The sequence below is a fragment of the Rhinoderma darwinii genome, chromosome 1 (assembly GCF_050947455.1).
Source record: "Rhinoderma darwinii isolate aRhiDar2 chromosome 1, aRhiDar2.hap1, whole genome shotgun sequence".
NCBI classification, from domain to species: Eukaryota; Metazoa; Chordata; class Amphibia; order Anura; family Rhinodermatidae; genus Rhinoderma; species Rhinoderma darwinii.
Window position 1 is genome coordinate 264,431,272 of NC_134687.1, and position 12,582 is coordinate 264,443,853.

Consider the following 12,582-nt stretch of genomic DNA (forward strand, 5'->3'; position numbering starts at 1 on the left):
AACTAGTGACTATTGTGGGTGGTATATCCGTCTGTTTTACAAGCAGATGCATTTAAATTCTGAAAAATGCAATTTTTTCAAAATTTTCTCAAAATTTTGCAATTTTTCACCAATAAACACTGAATATATCGACCAAATTTTACCACGAACATGAAGCCCAATGTGTCACGAGAAAACAATCTCAGAATCGCTTGGGTAGGTTTAAGCATTCCCACGTTATTACCACATAAAGTGAAATATGTCAGATTTGAAAAATGGGCTCTGAGCCTTAAGGCCAAAACTAGGCTGCGTCCTTAAGGGGTTAAGGCCTCGCTAGTACCAGTGTGGGAGACTGTCTGGGAATCCGTGGTGCGGTTGACTTTTTATTATGTCGTTTAGATTTTGTTTCACAATAGATTAAATAGGACTCTGGATTAAAGCATTTAACGTCAATGGCCATTCTAAGCTGAATGTGCCTGCTCTCGTCAGATCGCAGAAGTTACACAGCTTAAGGCCTCGCTAGTACCAGTGTGGGAGACTGTCTGGGAATCCGTGGTGCGGTTGACTTTTTATTATGTCGTTTAGATTTTGTTTCACAATCGATTAAAAGGACTATGGATTAAAGCATATAATGTCAATGGCCATTCTAAGCTGAATGTGCCTGCTCTCGTCAGATCGCAGAAGTTACACAGCTTAAGGCCTCGCTAGTACCAGTGTGGGAGACTGTCTGGGAATCCGTGGTGCGGTTGACTTTTTATTAAGTCGTTTAGATTTTGTTTCACAATAGATTAAATAGGACTATGGATTAAGGCTTTTAATGTCTATGGCCATTCTAAGCTGAATGTGCCTGCTCTCGTCAGATCGCAGAAGTTACACAGCTTAAGGCCTCGCTAGTACCAGTGTGGGAGACTGTCTGGGAATCCGTGGTGCGGTTGACTTTTTATTATGTCGTTTAGATTTTGTTTCACAATAGATTAAAAAGGACTATGGATTAAAGCATTTAATGTCAATGGCCATTCTAATCTGAATGTCCCTGCTCTCGTCAGATAGCAGAAGTTACACAGCTTAAGGCCTCGCTAGTACCAGTGTGGGAGACTGTCTGGGAATCCGTGGTGCGGTTGACTTTTTATTATGTCGTTTAGATTTTGTTTCACAATCGATTAAAAAGGACTATGGATTAAAGCATTTAATGTCAATGGCCATTCTAAGCTGAATGTGCCTGCTCTCGTCAGATCGCAGAAGTTACACAGCTTAAGGCCTCGTTAGTACCAGTGTGGGAGACTGTCTGGGAATCCGTGGTGCGGTTGACTTTTTTTTATGTCGTTTAGATTTTGTTTCACAATCGATTAAAAAGGACTATGGATTAATGCATTCAATGTCAATGGCCATTCTAAGCTGAATGTGCCTGCTCTCGTCAGATTGCAGAAATTACACAGCTTAAGGCCTCGCTAGTACCAGTGTGGGAGACTGTCTGGGAATCCGTGGTGCGGTTGACTTTTTATTATGTCGTTTAGATTCTGTTTCACAATAGATTAAATAGGACTATGGATTAAAGCATTTAACGTCAATGGCCATTCTAAGCTGAATGTGCCTGCTCTCGTCAGATCGCAGAAGTTACACAGCTTAAGGCCTCGCTAGTACCAGTGTGGGAGACTGTCTGGGAATACGTGGTGCGGTTGACTTTTTATTATGTCGTTTAGATTTTGTTTCACAATCGATTAAAAAGGACTATGGATTAAAGCATTTAATGTCAATGGCCATTCTAAGCTGAATGTGCCTGCTCTCGTCAGATCGCAGAAGTTACACAGCTTAAGGCCTCGCTAGTACCAGTGTGGGAGACTGTCTGGGAATCCGTGGTGCGGTTGACTTTTTATTATGTTGTTTAGATTTTGTTTCACAATAGATTAAATAGGACTTTGGATTAAGGCTTTTAATGTCAATGGCCATTCTAAGCTGAATTTGCCTTCTCTCGTTAGAACGCAGGAGTTACACAGCTTAACGCCTCACCAGTACCAGTGTGGGAGACTGTCTGGGAATCCGTGGTGCGGTTGACTTTTTATTATGTCGTTTAGATTTTGTTTCACATTCGATTAAAAAGGACTATGGATTAAAGCATTTAATGTCAATGGCCATTCTAAGCTGAATGTGCTTGCTCTCGTCAGATCGCAGAAGTTACACAGCTTAAGGCCTCGCTAGTACCAGTGTGGGAGACTCTCTGGGAATCTGTGGTGGGGTTGACTTTTTATTATGTTGTTTAGATTTTGTTTCACAATAGATTAAATAGGACTATGGATTAAGGCTTTTAAAGTCAATGGCCATTCTAAGCTGAATGTGCCTGCTCTCGTCAGATCGCAGAAGTTACACAGCTTAAGGCCTCGCTAGTACCATTGTGGGAGACTGTCTGGGAATCCGTGTTGCGGTTGACTTTTTATTATGTCGTTTAGATTTTGTTTCACAATCGATTAAAAAGGACTATGGATTAAAGCATTTAATGTCAATGGCCATTCTAAACTGAATGTGCCTGCTCTCATCAGATCGCAGAAGTTACACAGTTTAAGGCCTCGCTAGTACCAGTGTGGGAGACTGTCTGGGAATCCGTGGTGCGGTTGACTTTTTATTATGTCGTTTAGATTTTGTTTCACAATAGATTAAATAGGACTATGGATTAAAGCATTTAACGTCAATGGCCATTTTAAGCTGAATGTGCCTGCTCTCGTCAGTTTGCAGAAGTTACGCAGCTTAAGGCCTCGCTAGTACCAGTGTGAGAGACTGTCTGGGAATCCGTGGTGCGGTTGACTTTTTATTATGTCGTTTAGATTTTGTTTCACATTCGATTAAAAAGGACTATGGATTAAAGCATTTAATGTCAATGGCCATTCTAAGCTGAATGTGCCTACTCTCGTCAGATCGCAGAAGTTACACAGCTTAAGGCCTCGCTAGTACCGGTGTGGGAGACTCTCTGGGAATCTGTGGTGCGGTTGACTTTTTATTATGTTGTTTAGATTTTGTTTCACAATAGATTAAATAGGACTATGGATTAAGACTTTTAAAGTCAATGGCCATTCTAAGCTGAATGTGCCTGTTCTCATCTGATCGCAGAAGTTACACAGCTTAAGGCCTCGCTAGAACCAGTGTGGGAGACTGTCTGGGAATCCGTGGTGCGGTTGACTTTTTATTATGTCGTTTAGATTTTGTTTCACAATCGATTAAAAAGGACTATGGATTAAAGCATTTAATGTCAATGGCCATTCTAAGCTGAATGTGCCAGCTCTCGTCAGATCGCATAAGTTACACAGCTTAAGGCCTCGCTAGTACCAGTGTGGGAGACTGTCTGGGAATCCGTGGTGCGGTTGAATTTTTATTATGTCGTTTAGATTTTGTTTCACAATCGATTAAAAAGGACTATGGATTAAAGCATTTAATGTCAATGACTATTCTAAGCTGAATGTCCCTGCTCTGGTCAGATCGCAGAAGTTACACAGCTTAAGGCCTCGCTAGTACCAGTGTGGGAGACTGTCTGGGAATCCGTGTTGCGGTTGACTTTTTATTATGTAGTTTAGATTTTGTTTCACAATCGATTAAAAAGGACTATGGATTAAAGCATTTAATGTCAATGGCCATTCTAAGCTGAATGTGCCTGCTCTCGTCAGATCGCAGAAGTTACACAGCTTAAGGCCTCGCTAGTACCAGTGTGGGAGACTGTCTGGGAATCCGTGGTGCGGTTGACTTTTTATTATGTCGTTTAGATTTTGTTTCACAATCGATTAAAAAGGACTATGGATTAAAGCATTTAATGTCAATGGCCTTTCTAAGCTGAATGTGCCTGCTCTCGTCAGATCGCAGAAGTTACACAGCTTAAGGCCTCGCTAGTACCAGTGTGGGAGACTGTCTGGGAATCCGTGGTGCGGTTGACTTTTTATTATGTTGTTTAGATTTTGTTTCACAATCGATTAAAAAGGACTATGGATTAAAGCATTTAATGTCAATGGCCATTCTAAGCTGAATGTGCCTGCTCTCGTCAGATCGCAGAAGTTACACAGCTTAAGGCCTCGCTAGTACCAGTGTGGGAGACTGTCTGGGAATCCGTGGTGCGGTTGACTTTTTATTATGTCGTTTAGATTTTGTTTCACAATCGATTTAAAAAGGACTATGGATTAAAGCATTTAATGTCAAAGGCCATTCTAAGCTGAATGTGCCTGCTCTCGTCAGATCGCAGAAGTTACACAGCTTAAGGCCTCGCTAGTACCAGTGTGGGAGACTCTCTGGGAATCTGTGGTGCGGTTGACTTTGTATTATGTTGTTTAGATTTTGTTTCACAATAGATTAAATAGGACTATGGATTAAGGCTTTTAAAGTCAATGGCCATTCTAAGCTGAATGTGCCTGCTCTCGTCAGATCGCAGAAGCTACACAGCTTAAGGCCTCGCTAGAACCAGTGTGGGAGACTGTCTGGGAATCCGTGGTGCGGTTGACTTTTTATTATGTCGTTTAGATTTTGTTTCACAATCGATTAAAAAGGACTATGGATTAAAGCTTTTAATGGCAATGGCCATTTTAAGCTGAATGTGCCTGCTCTCGTCAGATCGCAGAAGTTACACAGCTTAAGGCCTCGCTAGTACCAGTGTGGGAGACTGTCTGGGAATCCGTGGTGCGGTTGACTTTTTATTATGTCGTTTAGATTTTGTTTCACAATCGATTAAAAAGGACTATGGATTAAAGCATTTAATGTCAATGGCCATTCTAAGCTGAATGTGCCTGCTCTCGTCAGATCGCAGAAGTTACACAGCCTAAGGCCTCGCTAGTACCAGTGTGGGAGACTGTCTGGGAATCCGTGGTGCGGTTGACTTTTTATTATGTCGTTTAGATTTTGTTTCACAATCGATTAAAAAGGACTATGGATTAAAGCATTTAATGTCAATGGCCATTCTAAGCTGAATGTGCCTGCTCTCGTCAGATCGCAGAAGTTACACAGCTTAAGGCCTCGCTAGTACCAGTGTGGGAGACTGTCTGGGAATCAGTGGTGCGGTTGACTTTCTATTATGTCGTTTAGATTTTGTTTCACAATCGATTAAAAAGGACTATGGATTAAAGCATTTAATGTCAATGGCCATTCTAAGCTGAGTGTCCCTGCTCTCGTCAGATCGCAGAAGTTACTCAGCTTAAGGCCTCGCTAGTACCAGTGTGGGAGACTGTCTGGGAATCCGTGGTGCGGTTGACTTTTTATTATGTCGTTTAGATTTTGTTTCACAATCGATTAAAAAGGACTATGGATTAAAGCATTTAAAGTCAATGGCCATTCTAAGCTGAATGTGCCTGCTCTCGTCAGATCGCAGAAGTTACACAGCTTAAGGCCTCGCTAGTACCAGTGTGGGAGACTGTCTGGGAATCCGTGGTGCGGTTGACTTTTTATTATGTCGTTTAGATTTTGTTTCACAATAGATTAAATAGGACTATGGATTAAAGCATTTAACGTCAATGGCCATTCTAAGCTGAATGTGCCTGCTCTCGTCAGATCGCAGAAGTTACACAGCTTAAGGCCTCGCTAGTACCAGTGTGGGAGACTGTCTGGGAATCCGTGGTGCGGTTGACTTTTTATTATGTCGTTTAGATTTTGTTTCACAATCGATTAAAAAGGACTATGGATTAAAGCATTTAATGTCAATGGCCATTCTAAGCTGAATGTGCCTGCTCTCGTCAGATCGCAGAAGTTACACAGCTTAAGGCCTCGCTAGTACCAGTGTGGGAGACTCTCTGGGAATCTGTGGTGCGGTTGACTTTTTATTATGTTGTTTAGATTTTGTTTCACAATAGATTAAATAGGACTATGGATTAAGGCTTTTAAAGTCAATGGCCATTCTAAGCTGAATGTGCCTGCTCTCATCAGAACGCAGAAGTTACACAGCTTAAGGCCTCGCTAGTACCAGTGTGGGAGACTGTCTGGGAATCCGTGGTGCGGTTGCATTTTTATTATGTCGTTTAGATTTTGTTTCACAATCGATTAAAAAGGACTATGGATTAAAGCATTTAATGTCAATGGCCATTCTAAGCTGAATGTCCCTGCTCTCGTCAGATCACAGAAGTTACACAGCTTAAGGCCTCGCTAGGACCAGTGTGGGAGACTGTCTGGGAATCCGTGGTGCGGTTGACTTTTTATTATGTTGTTTAGATTTTGTTTCACAATAGATTAAATAGGACTATGGATTAAGGCTTTTAATGTCAATGGCCCTTCTAAGCTGAATGTCCCTGCTCTCGTCAGATCACAGAAGTTACACAGCTTAAGGCCTCGCTAGGACCAGTGTGGGAGACTGTCTGGGAATCCGTGGTGCGGTTGACTTTTTATTATGTAGTTTAGATTTTGTTTCACAATCGATTAAAAAGGACTATGGATTAAAGCATTTAATGTCAATGGCCATTCTAAGCTGAATGTGCCTGCTCTCGTCAGAACGCAGAAGTTACACAGCTTAAGGCCTCGCTAGTACCAGTGTGGGAGGCTGTCTGGGAATCCGTAGTACGGTTGACTTTTTATTATGTCGTTTAGATTTTGTTTCACAATAGATCAAATAGGACTATGGATTAAAGCATTTAACGTCAATGGCCATTCTAAGCTGAATGTGCCTGCTCTCGTCAGATCGCAGAAGTTACACAGCTTAAGGCCTCGCTAGTACCAGTGTGGGAGACTGTCTTGGAATCCGTGGTGCGGTTGAGTTTTTATTATGTCCTTTATATTTTGTTTCACAATCGATTAAAAAGGACTATGGATTAAAGCATTTAATGTCAATGGCCATTCTAAGCTGAATGTGCCTGCTCTCGTCAGATCGCAGAAGTTACACAGCTTAAGGCCTCACAAGTACCAGTGTGGGAGACTGTCTGGGAATCCGTGGTGCGGTTGACTTTTTATTATGTCGTTTAGATTTTGTTTCACAATCGATTAAAAAGGACTATGGATTAAATCATTTAATGTCAATGGCCATTCTAAGCTGAATGTGCCTGCTCTCGTCAGATCGCAGAAGTTACACAGCTTAAGGGTATGTGCACACACACTAATTACGTCCGTAATTGATGGACGTATTTCGGCCGCAAGTACCGGACCGAACACACTGCAGGGAGCCGGGCTCCTAGCATCATAGTTATATACGATGCTAGGAGTCCCTGCCTCTCTGCAGGACAACTGTCCCGTACTGTAATCATGTTTTCAGTACGGGACAGTAGTTCCACAGAGAGGCAGGGACTCCTAGCGTCGTACATAAGTATGATGCTAGGAGCCCGGCTCCCTGCACTGTGTTCGGTCCACTACTTGCGGCCGAAATACGTCCGTCATTTACGGACGTAATTAGTGTGTGTGCACATACCCTAAGGCCTCACTAGTACCAGTGTGGGAGACTGTCTGGGAATCCGTGGTGCGGTTGACTTTTTATTATGTCGTTTAGATTTTGTTTCACAATAGATTAAATAGGACTATGGATTAAAGCATTTAACGTCAATGGCCATTCTAAGGTGAATGTGCCTGCTCTCGTCAGAACGCAGAAGTTACACAGCTTAAGTCCTCGCTAGTACCAGTGTGGGAGACTGTCTGGGAATCCGTGGTGGGGTTGCATTTTTATTATGTCGTTTAGATTTTGTTTCACAATAGATTAAAAAGGACTATGGATTAAAGCATTTAATGTCAATGGCCATTCTAAGCTGAATGTCCCTGCTCTCGTCAGATCGCAGAAGTTACACAGCTTAAGGCCTCGCTAGTACCATTGTGGGAGACTGTCTGGGAATCCGTGGTGCGGTTGACTTTTTATTATGTTGTTTAGATTTTGTTTCACAATAGATTAAATAGGACTATGGATTAAGCCTTTTAATGTCAATGGCCCTTCTAAGCTGAATGTTCCTGCTCTCGTCAGATCGCAGAAGTTACACAGCTTAAGGCCTCTCTAGTACCAGTGTGGGAGACTGTCTGGGAATCCATGGTGCGGTTGACTTTTTATTATGTCGTTTAGATTTTGTTTCACAATAGATTAAATAGGACTATGGATTAAAGCATTTAACGTCAATGGCCATTCTAAGCTGAATGTGCCTGCTCTCGTCAGATCGCAGAAGTTACACAGCTTAAGGCCTCGCTCGTACCAGTGTGGGAGACTGGCTGGGAGTCCGTGGTGCGGTTGACTTTTTATTATGTCGTTTAGATTTTGTTTCACAATCGATTAAAAAGGACTATGGATTAAAGCATTTAATGTCAATGGCCATTCCAAGCTGAATGTGCCTGCTCTCGTTAGATCGCAGAAGTTACACAGCTTAACGCCTCGCTAGTACCAGTGTGGGAGACTGTCTGGGAATCCGTGGTGCGGTTGACTTTTTATTATGTCGTTTAGATTTTGTTTCACAATCGATTAAAAAGGACTATGGATTATAACATTTAATGTCAATGGCCATTCTAAGCTGAATGTGCCTGCTCTCGTTAGATCGCAGAAGTTACACAGCTTAACGCCTCGCTAGTACCAGTGTGGGAGACTGTCTGGGAATCTGTGGTGCGGTTGACTTTTTATTATGTCGTTTAGATTTTGTTTCACAATCGATTAAAAAGGACTATGGATTAAAGCATTTAATGTCAATGGCCATTCTATGCTGAATGTGCCTCCTCTCGTCAGATCGCAGAAGTTACACAGCTTAAGGCCTCGCTAGTACCAGTGTGGGAGACTGTCTGGGAATCCGTGGTGCGGTTGACTTTTTATTATGTCGTTTAGATTTTGTTTCACAATCGATTAAAAAGGACTATGGATTAAAGCATTTAATGTCAATGGCCATTCTAAGCTGAATGTGCCTGCTCTCGTCAGATCGTAGAAGTTACACAGCTTAGGGCCTCGCTAGTACAAGTGTGGGAGACTGTCTGGGAATCCGTGGTGCGGTTGACTTTTTATTATGTCGTTTAGATTTTGTTTCACAATAGATCAAATAGGACTATAGATTAAAGCATTTAACGTCAATGGCCATTCTAAGCTGAATGTTCCTGCTCTCGTCAGATCGCAGAAGTTACACAGCTTAAGGCCTCGCTAGTACCAGTGTGGGAGACTGTCTGGGAATCCGTGGCGCGGTTGAATTTTTATTATGTCGTTTATATTTTGTTTCACAATCGATAAAAAAGGACTATGGATTAAAAAATTTAATGTCAATGGCCATTCTCAGCTGAATGTCCCTGCTCTCGTCTGATCGCAGAAGTTACTCAGCTTAAGGCCTCGCTAGTACCAGTGTGGGAGACTGTCTGGGAATCCGTGGTGCGGTTGACTTTTTATTATGTCGTTTAGATTTTGTTTCACAATCGATTAAAAAGGACTATGGATTAAAGCATTTAATGTCAATGGCCTTTCTAAGCTGAATGTGCCTGCTCTCGTCAGATCGCAGAAGTTACACAGCTTAAGGCCTCACTAGTTCCAGTGTGGGAGACTGTCTGGGAATCCGTGGTGCGGTTGACTTTTTATTATGTCGTTTAGATTTTGTTTCACAATCGATTAAAAAGGACTATGGATTAAATCATTTAATGTCAATGGCCATTCTAAGCTGAATGTGCCTGCTCTCGTCAGAACGCAGAAGTTACACAGCTTAAGGCCTCGCTAGTACCAGTGTGGGAGACTGTTTGGGAATCCGTGGTGCAGTTGACTTTTTATTATGTCGTTTAGATTTTGTTTCACAATCGATTAAAAAGGACTATGGATTAAAGCATTTAATGTCAATGGCCATTCTAAGCTGAATGTGCCTGCTCTCGTCAGATCGCAGAAGTTACACAGCTTAAGGCCTCGCTAGTACCAGTGTGGGAGACTCTCTGAGAATCCGCGGTGCGGTTGACTTTTTATTATGTTGTTTAGATTTTGTTTCACAATAGATTAAATAGGACTATGGATTAAGGCTTCTAATGTCAATGGCCATTCTAAGCTGAATGTGCCTGCTCTCGTCAGATCGCAGAAGTTACACAGCTTAAGGCCTCGCTAGTACCAGTGTGGGAGACTGTCTGGGAATCCGTGGTGCGGTTGACATTTTATTATGTCGTTTAGATTTTGTTTAACAATCGATTAAAAAGGACTATGGATTAAAGCATTTATTGTCAATGGCTATTCTAAGCTGAATGTGCCTGCTCTCGTTAGATCGCAGAAGTTACACAGCTTAACGCCTCGCTAGTACCAGTGTGGGAGACTGTCTGGGAATCCGTGGTGCGGTTGACTTTTTATTATGTCGTTTAGATTTTGTTTCACAATAGATTAAATAGGACTATGGATTAAAGCATTAAGCGTCAATGGCCATTCTAAGCTGAATGTGCCTGCTCTCGTCAGATCGCAGAAGTTACACAGCTTAAGGCCTCGCTGGTACCAGTGTGGGAGACTGTCTGGGAATCCGTGGTGCGGTTGAATTTTTATTATGTCGTTTAGATTTTGTTTCACAATCGATTAAAAAGGACTATAGATTAAAGCATTTAATGTCAATGGCCATTCTAAGCTGAACGTCCCTGCTCTCGTCAGATCGCAGAAGTTACACAGCTTAAAACCTCGCTAGTACCAGTGTGGGAGACTGTCTGGGAATCCATGGTGCGGTTGATGTTTTATTATGTCGTTTAGATTTTGTTTCACAATCGATTAAAAAGGACTATGGATTAAAGCATTTAATGTCAATCGCCATTCTAAGCTGAATGTGCCTGCTCTCGTCAGATCGCAGAAGTTACACAGCTTAAGGCCTTGCTAGTACCTGTGTGGGAGACTGTATGGGAATACGTGGTGTGGTTGAATTTTTATTATGTCGTTTAGATTTTGTTTCACAATCGATTAAAAAGGACTATGGATTAAAGCATTTAATGTCAATGGCCATTCTAAGCTGAATGTCCCTGCTCTCGTCAGATCGCAGAAGTTACACAGCTTAAGGCCTCGCTAGTACCAGTGTGGGAGACTGTCTGGGAATCCGTGGTGCGGTTGACTTTTTATTATGTCGTTTAGATTTTGTTTCACAATCGATTAAAAAGGACTATGGATTAAAGCATTTAATGTCAATGGCCATTCTAAGCTGAATGTGCCTGCTCTCGTCAGATCGCAGAAGTTACACAGCTTAAGGCCTCGCTAGTACCAGTGTGGGAGACTGTCTGGGAATCCGTGGTGCGGTTGACTTTTTATTATGTCGTTTAGATTTTGTTTCACAATAGATTAAATAGGACTATGGATTAAAGAATTTAACGTCAATGGCCATTCTAAGCTGAATGTGCCTGCTCTCGTCAGAACACAGAAGTTACACAGCTTAAGGCCTCGCTAGTACCAGTGTGGGAGACTGTCTGGGAATCCGTGGTGCGGTTGAATTTTTATTATGTCGTTTAGATTTTGTTTCACAATCGATTAAAAAGGACTATGGATTAAAGCATTTAATGTCAATGGCCATTCTAAGCTGAATGTCCCTGCTCTCGTCAGATCGCAGAAGTTACACAGCTTAAGGCCTCGCTAGTACCAGTGTGGGAGACTGTCTGGGAATCCGTGGTGCGGTTGACTTTTTATTATGTCGTTTAGATTTTGTTTCACAATCGATTAAAAAGGACTATGGATTAAAGCATTTAATGTCAATGGCCATTCTAAGCTGAATGTGCCTGCTCTCGTCAGATCGCAGAAGTTACACAGCTTAAGGCCTCGCTAGTACCAGTGTGGGAGACTGTCTGGGAATCCGTGGTGCGGTTGACTTTTTATTATGTCGTTTAGATTTTGTTTCACAATAGATTAAATAGGACTATGGATTAAAGAATTTAACGTCAATGGCCATTCTAAGCTGAATGTGCCTGCTCTCGTCAGAACACAGAAGTTACACAGCTTAAGGCCTCGCTAGTACCAGTGTGGGAGACTGTCTGGGAATCCGTGGTGCGGTTGAATTTTTATTATGTCGTTTAGATTTTGTTTCACAATCGATTAAAAAGGACTATGGATTAAAGCATTTAATGTCAATGGCCATTCTAAGCTAAATGTCCCTCCTCTCGTCAGATCACAAAAGTTACACAACTTAAGGCCTCGCTAGTACCAGTGTGGGAGACTGTCTGTGAATCCGTGGAGCGGTTGAATTTTTATTATGTCGTTTATATTTTGATTCACAATCGATTAAAAAGGACTATGGATTAAAGCATTTAATGTCAATGGCCATTCTAAGCTGAATGTCCCTGCTCTCGTCAGATTGCAGAAGTTACACAGCTTAAAACCTCGCTAGTACCAGTGTGGGAGACTGTCTGGGAATCCGTGGTGCGGTTGACTTTTTATTATGTCGTTTAGATTTTGTTTCACAATAGATTAAATAGGACTATGGATTAAAGCATTTAACGTCAATGGCCATTCTAAGCTGAATGTGCCTGCTCTCGTCAGATCGCAGAAGTTACACAGCTTAAGGCCTCGCTAGTACCAGTGTGGGAGACTGTCTGGGAATCCGTGGTGCGGTTGACTTTTTATTATGTCGTTTAGATTTTGTTTCACAATCGATTAAAAAGGACTATGGATTAACCCCTTAAGGACGCAGCCTAGTTTGGGCCTTAAGGCTCAGAGCCCATTTTTCAAATCTGACATATTTCACTTTATGTGGTAATAACGTCGGAATGCTTAAACCTATCCAAGCGATT

General features: G+C 42.0%; 52 pseudogenes; all 52 read left to right on the plus strand.

Moving 5' to 3' along the window:
* The first annotated feature begins 427 nt into the window (after positions 1-427).
* Positions 428-546, plus strand: LOC142714145 (5S ribosomal RNA; annotated as a pseudogene).
* A 66-nt stretch (positions 547-612) lies between these two features.
* LOC142714156 (5S ribosomal RNA) lies at positions 613-731 on the plus strand (annotated as a pseudogene).
* A 67-nt stretch (positions 732-798) lies between these two features.
* LOC142733811 (5S ribosomal RNA) lies at positions 799-917 on the plus strand (annotated as a pseudogene).
* A 67-nt stretch (positions 918-984) lies between these two features.
* On the plus strand, positions 985-1,103 carry LOC142694684 (5S ribosomal RNA; annotated as a pseudogene).
* A 67-nt stretch (positions 1,104-1,170) lies between these two features.
* LOC142735584 (5S ribosomal RNA) lies at positions 1,171-1,289 on the plus strand (annotated as a pseudogene).
* Positions 1,290-1,356: 67 nt separating this feature from the next.
* Positions 1,357-1,475, plus strand: LOC142736221 (5S ribosomal RNA; annotated as a pseudogene).
* Positions 1,476-1,542: 67 nt separating this feature from the next.
* Positions 1,543-1,661, plus strand: LOC142735738 (5S ribosomal RNA; annotated as a pseudogene).
* A 67-nt stretch (positions 1,662-1,728) lies between these two features.
* On the plus strand, positions 1,729-1,847 carry LOC142714167 (5S ribosomal RNA; annotated as a pseudogene).
* Positions 1,848-2,100: 253 nt separating this feature from the next.
* On the plus strand, positions 2,101-2,219 carry LOC142694285 (5S ribosomal RNA; annotated as a pseudogene).
* Positions 2,220-2,286: 67 nt separating this feature from the next.
* On the plus strand, positions 2,287-2,405 carry LOC142674233 (5S ribosomal RNA; annotated as a pseudogene).
* A 67-nt stretch (positions 2,406-2,472) lies between these two features.
* Positions 2,473-2,591, plus strand: LOC142735079 (5S ribosomal RNA; annotated as a pseudogene).
* A 253-nt stretch (positions 2,592-2,844) lies between these two features.
* Positions 2,845-2,963, plus strand: LOC142681838 (5S ribosomal RNA; annotated as a pseudogene).
* A 67-nt stretch (positions 2,964-3,030) lies between these two features.
* LOC142685849 (5S ribosomal RNA) lies at positions 3,031-3,149 on the plus strand (annotated as a pseudogene).
* A 439-nt stretch (positions 3,150-3,588) lies between these two features.
* LOC142714178 (5S ribosomal RNA) lies at positions 3,589-3,707 on the plus strand (annotated as a pseudogene).
* A 67-nt stretch (positions 3,708-3,774) lies between these two features.
* LOC142736008 (5S ribosomal RNA) lies at positions 3,775-3,893 on the plus strand (annotated as a pseudogene).
* A 67-nt stretch (positions 3,894-3,960) lies between these two features.
* On the plus strand, positions 3,961-4,079 carry LOC142714186 (5S ribosomal RNA; annotated as a pseudogene).
* A 68-nt stretch (positions 4,080-4,147) lies between these two features.
* LOC142666154 (5S ribosomal RNA) lies at positions 4,148-4,266 on the plus strand (annotated as a pseudogene).
* A 67-nt stretch (positions 4,267-4,333) lies between these two features.
* On the plus strand, positions 4,334-4,452 carry LOC142686930 (5S ribosomal RNA; annotated as a pseudogene).
* A 67-nt stretch (positions 4,453-4,519) lies between these two features.
* On the plus strand, positions 4,520-4,638 carry LOC142668899 (5S ribosomal RNA; annotated as a pseudogene).
* A 67-nt stretch (positions 4,639-4,705) lies between these two features.
* Positions 4,706-4,824, plus strand: LOC142736490 (5S ribosomal RNA; annotated as a pseudogene).
* Positions 4,825-4,891: 67 nt separating this feature from the next.
* Positions 4,892-5,010, plus strand: LOC142735821 (5S ribosomal RNA; annotated as a pseudogene).
* A 67-nt stretch (positions 5,011-5,077) lies between these two features.
* Positions 5,078-5,196, plus strand: LOC142738094 (5S ribosomal RNA; annotated as a pseudogene).
* Positions 5,197-5,263: 67 nt separating this feature from the next.
* LOC142714196 (5S ribosomal RNA) lies at positions 5,264-5,382 on the plus strand (annotated as a pseudogene).
* A 67-nt stretch (positions 5,383-5,449) lies between these two features.
* Positions 5,450-5,568, plus strand: LOC142714207 (5S ribosomal RNA; annotated as a pseudogene).
* A 67-nt stretch (positions 5,569-5,635) lies between these two features.
* Positions 5,636-5,754, plus strand: LOC142730504 (5S ribosomal RNA; annotated as a pseudogene).
* A 67-nt stretch (positions 5,755-5,821) lies between these two features.
* LOC142736720 (5S ribosomal RNA) lies at positions 5,822-5,940 on the plus strand (annotated as a pseudogene).
* A 439-nt stretch (positions 5,941-6,379) lies between these two features.
* On the plus strand, positions 6,380-6,498 carry LOC142692356 (5S ribosomal RNA; annotated as a pseudogene).
* Positions 6,499-6,565: 67 nt separating this feature from the next.
* On the plus strand, positions 6,566-6,684 carry LOC142676641 (5S ribosomal RNA; annotated as a pseudogene).
* Positions 6,685-6,751: 67 nt separating this feature from the next.
* On the plus strand, positions 6,752-6,870 carry LOC142733656 (5S ribosomal RNA; annotated as a pseudogene).
* Positions 6,871-7,640: 770 nt separating this feature from the next.
* On the plus strand, positions 7,641-7,759 carry LOC142732090 (5S ribosomal RNA; annotated as a pseudogene).
* A 67-nt stretch (positions 7,760-7,826) lies between these two features.
* On the plus strand, positions 7,827-7,945 carry LOC142704255 (5S ribosomal RNA; annotated as a pseudogene).
* Positions 7,946-8,012: 67 nt separating this feature from the next.
* On the plus strand, positions 8,013-8,131 carry LOC142670677 (5S ribosomal RNA; annotated as a pseudogene).
* Positions 8,132-8,198: 67 nt separating this feature from the next.
* LOC142704585 (5S ribosomal RNA) lies at positions 8,199-8,317 on the plus strand (annotated as a pseudogene).
* A 67-nt stretch (positions 8,318-8,384) lies between these two features.
* On the plus strand, positions 8,385-8,503 carry LOC142695369 (5S ribosomal RNA; annotated as a pseudogene).
* A 67-nt stretch (positions 8,504-8,570) lies between these two features.
* Positions 8,571-8,689, plus strand: LOC142705545 (5S ribosomal RNA; annotated as a pseudogene).
* A 67-nt stretch (positions 8,690-8,756) lies between these two features.
* Positions 8,757-8,875, plus strand: LOC142686221 (5S ribosomal RNA; annotated as a pseudogene).
* A 67-nt stretch (positions 8,876-8,942) lies between these two features.
* On the plus strand, positions 8,943-9,061 carry LOC142667518 (5S ribosomal RNA; annotated as a pseudogene).
* A 67-nt stretch (positions 9,062-9,128) lies between these two features.
* Positions 9,129-9,247, plus strand: LOC142737879 (5S ribosomal RNA; annotated as a pseudogene).
* A 67-nt stretch (positions 9,248-9,314) lies between these two features.
* Positions 9,315-9,433, plus strand: LOC142690362 (5S ribosomal RNA; annotated as a pseudogene).
* A 67-nt stretch (positions 9,434-9,500) lies between these two features.
* Positions 9,501-9,619, plus strand: LOC142737375 (5S ribosomal RNA; annotated as a pseudogene).
* Positions 9,620-9,686: 67 nt separating this feature from the next.
* Positions 9,687-9,805, plus strand: LOC142737226 (5S ribosomal RNA; annotated as a pseudogene).
* Positions 9,806-9,872: 67 nt separating this feature from the next.
* LOC142718419 (5S ribosomal RNA) lies at positions 9,873-9,991 on the plus strand (annotated as a pseudogene).
* A 67-nt stretch (positions 9,992-10,058) lies between these two features.
* On the plus strand, positions 10,059-10,177 carry LOC142695943 (5S ribosomal RNA; annotated as a pseudogene).
* Positions 10,178-10,244: 67 nt separating this feature from the next.
* On the plus strand, positions 10,245-10,363 carry LOC142672323 (5S ribosomal RNA; annotated as a pseudogene).
* Positions 10,364-10,616: 253 nt separating this feature from the next.
* LOC142665465 (5S ribosomal RNA) lies at positions 10,617-10,735 on the plus strand (annotated as a pseudogene).
* A 67-nt stretch (positions 10,736-10,802) lies between these two features.
* On the plus strand, positions 10,803-10,921 carry LOC142728236 (5S ribosomal RNA; annotated as a pseudogene).
* Positions 10,922-10,988: 67 nt separating this feature from the next.
* Positions 10,989-11,107, plus strand: LOC142714230 (5S ribosomal RNA; annotated as a pseudogene).
* A 67-nt stretch (positions 11,108-11,174) lies between these two features.
* Positions 11,175-11,293, plus strand: LOC142669881 (5S ribosomal RNA; annotated as a pseudogene).
* Positions 11,294-11,360: 67 nt separating this feature from the next.
* Positions 11,361-11,479, plus strand: LOC142728247 (5S ribosomal RNA; annotated as a pseudogene).
* A 67-nt stretch (positions 11,480-11,546) lies between these two features.
* LOC142714241 (5S ribosomal RNA) lies at positions 11,547-11,665 on the plus strand (annotated as a pseudogene).
* Positions 11,666-11,732: 67 nt separating this feature from the next.
* Positions 11,733-11,851, plus strand: LOC142669892 (5S ribosomal RNA; annotated as a pseudogene).
* A 439-nt stretch (positions 11,852-12,290) lies between these two features.
* LOC142714252 (5S ribosomal RNA) lies at positions 12,291-12,409 on the plus strand (annotated as a pseudogene).
* The last annotated feature ends 173 nt before the right edge of the window (positions 12,410-12,582 follow it).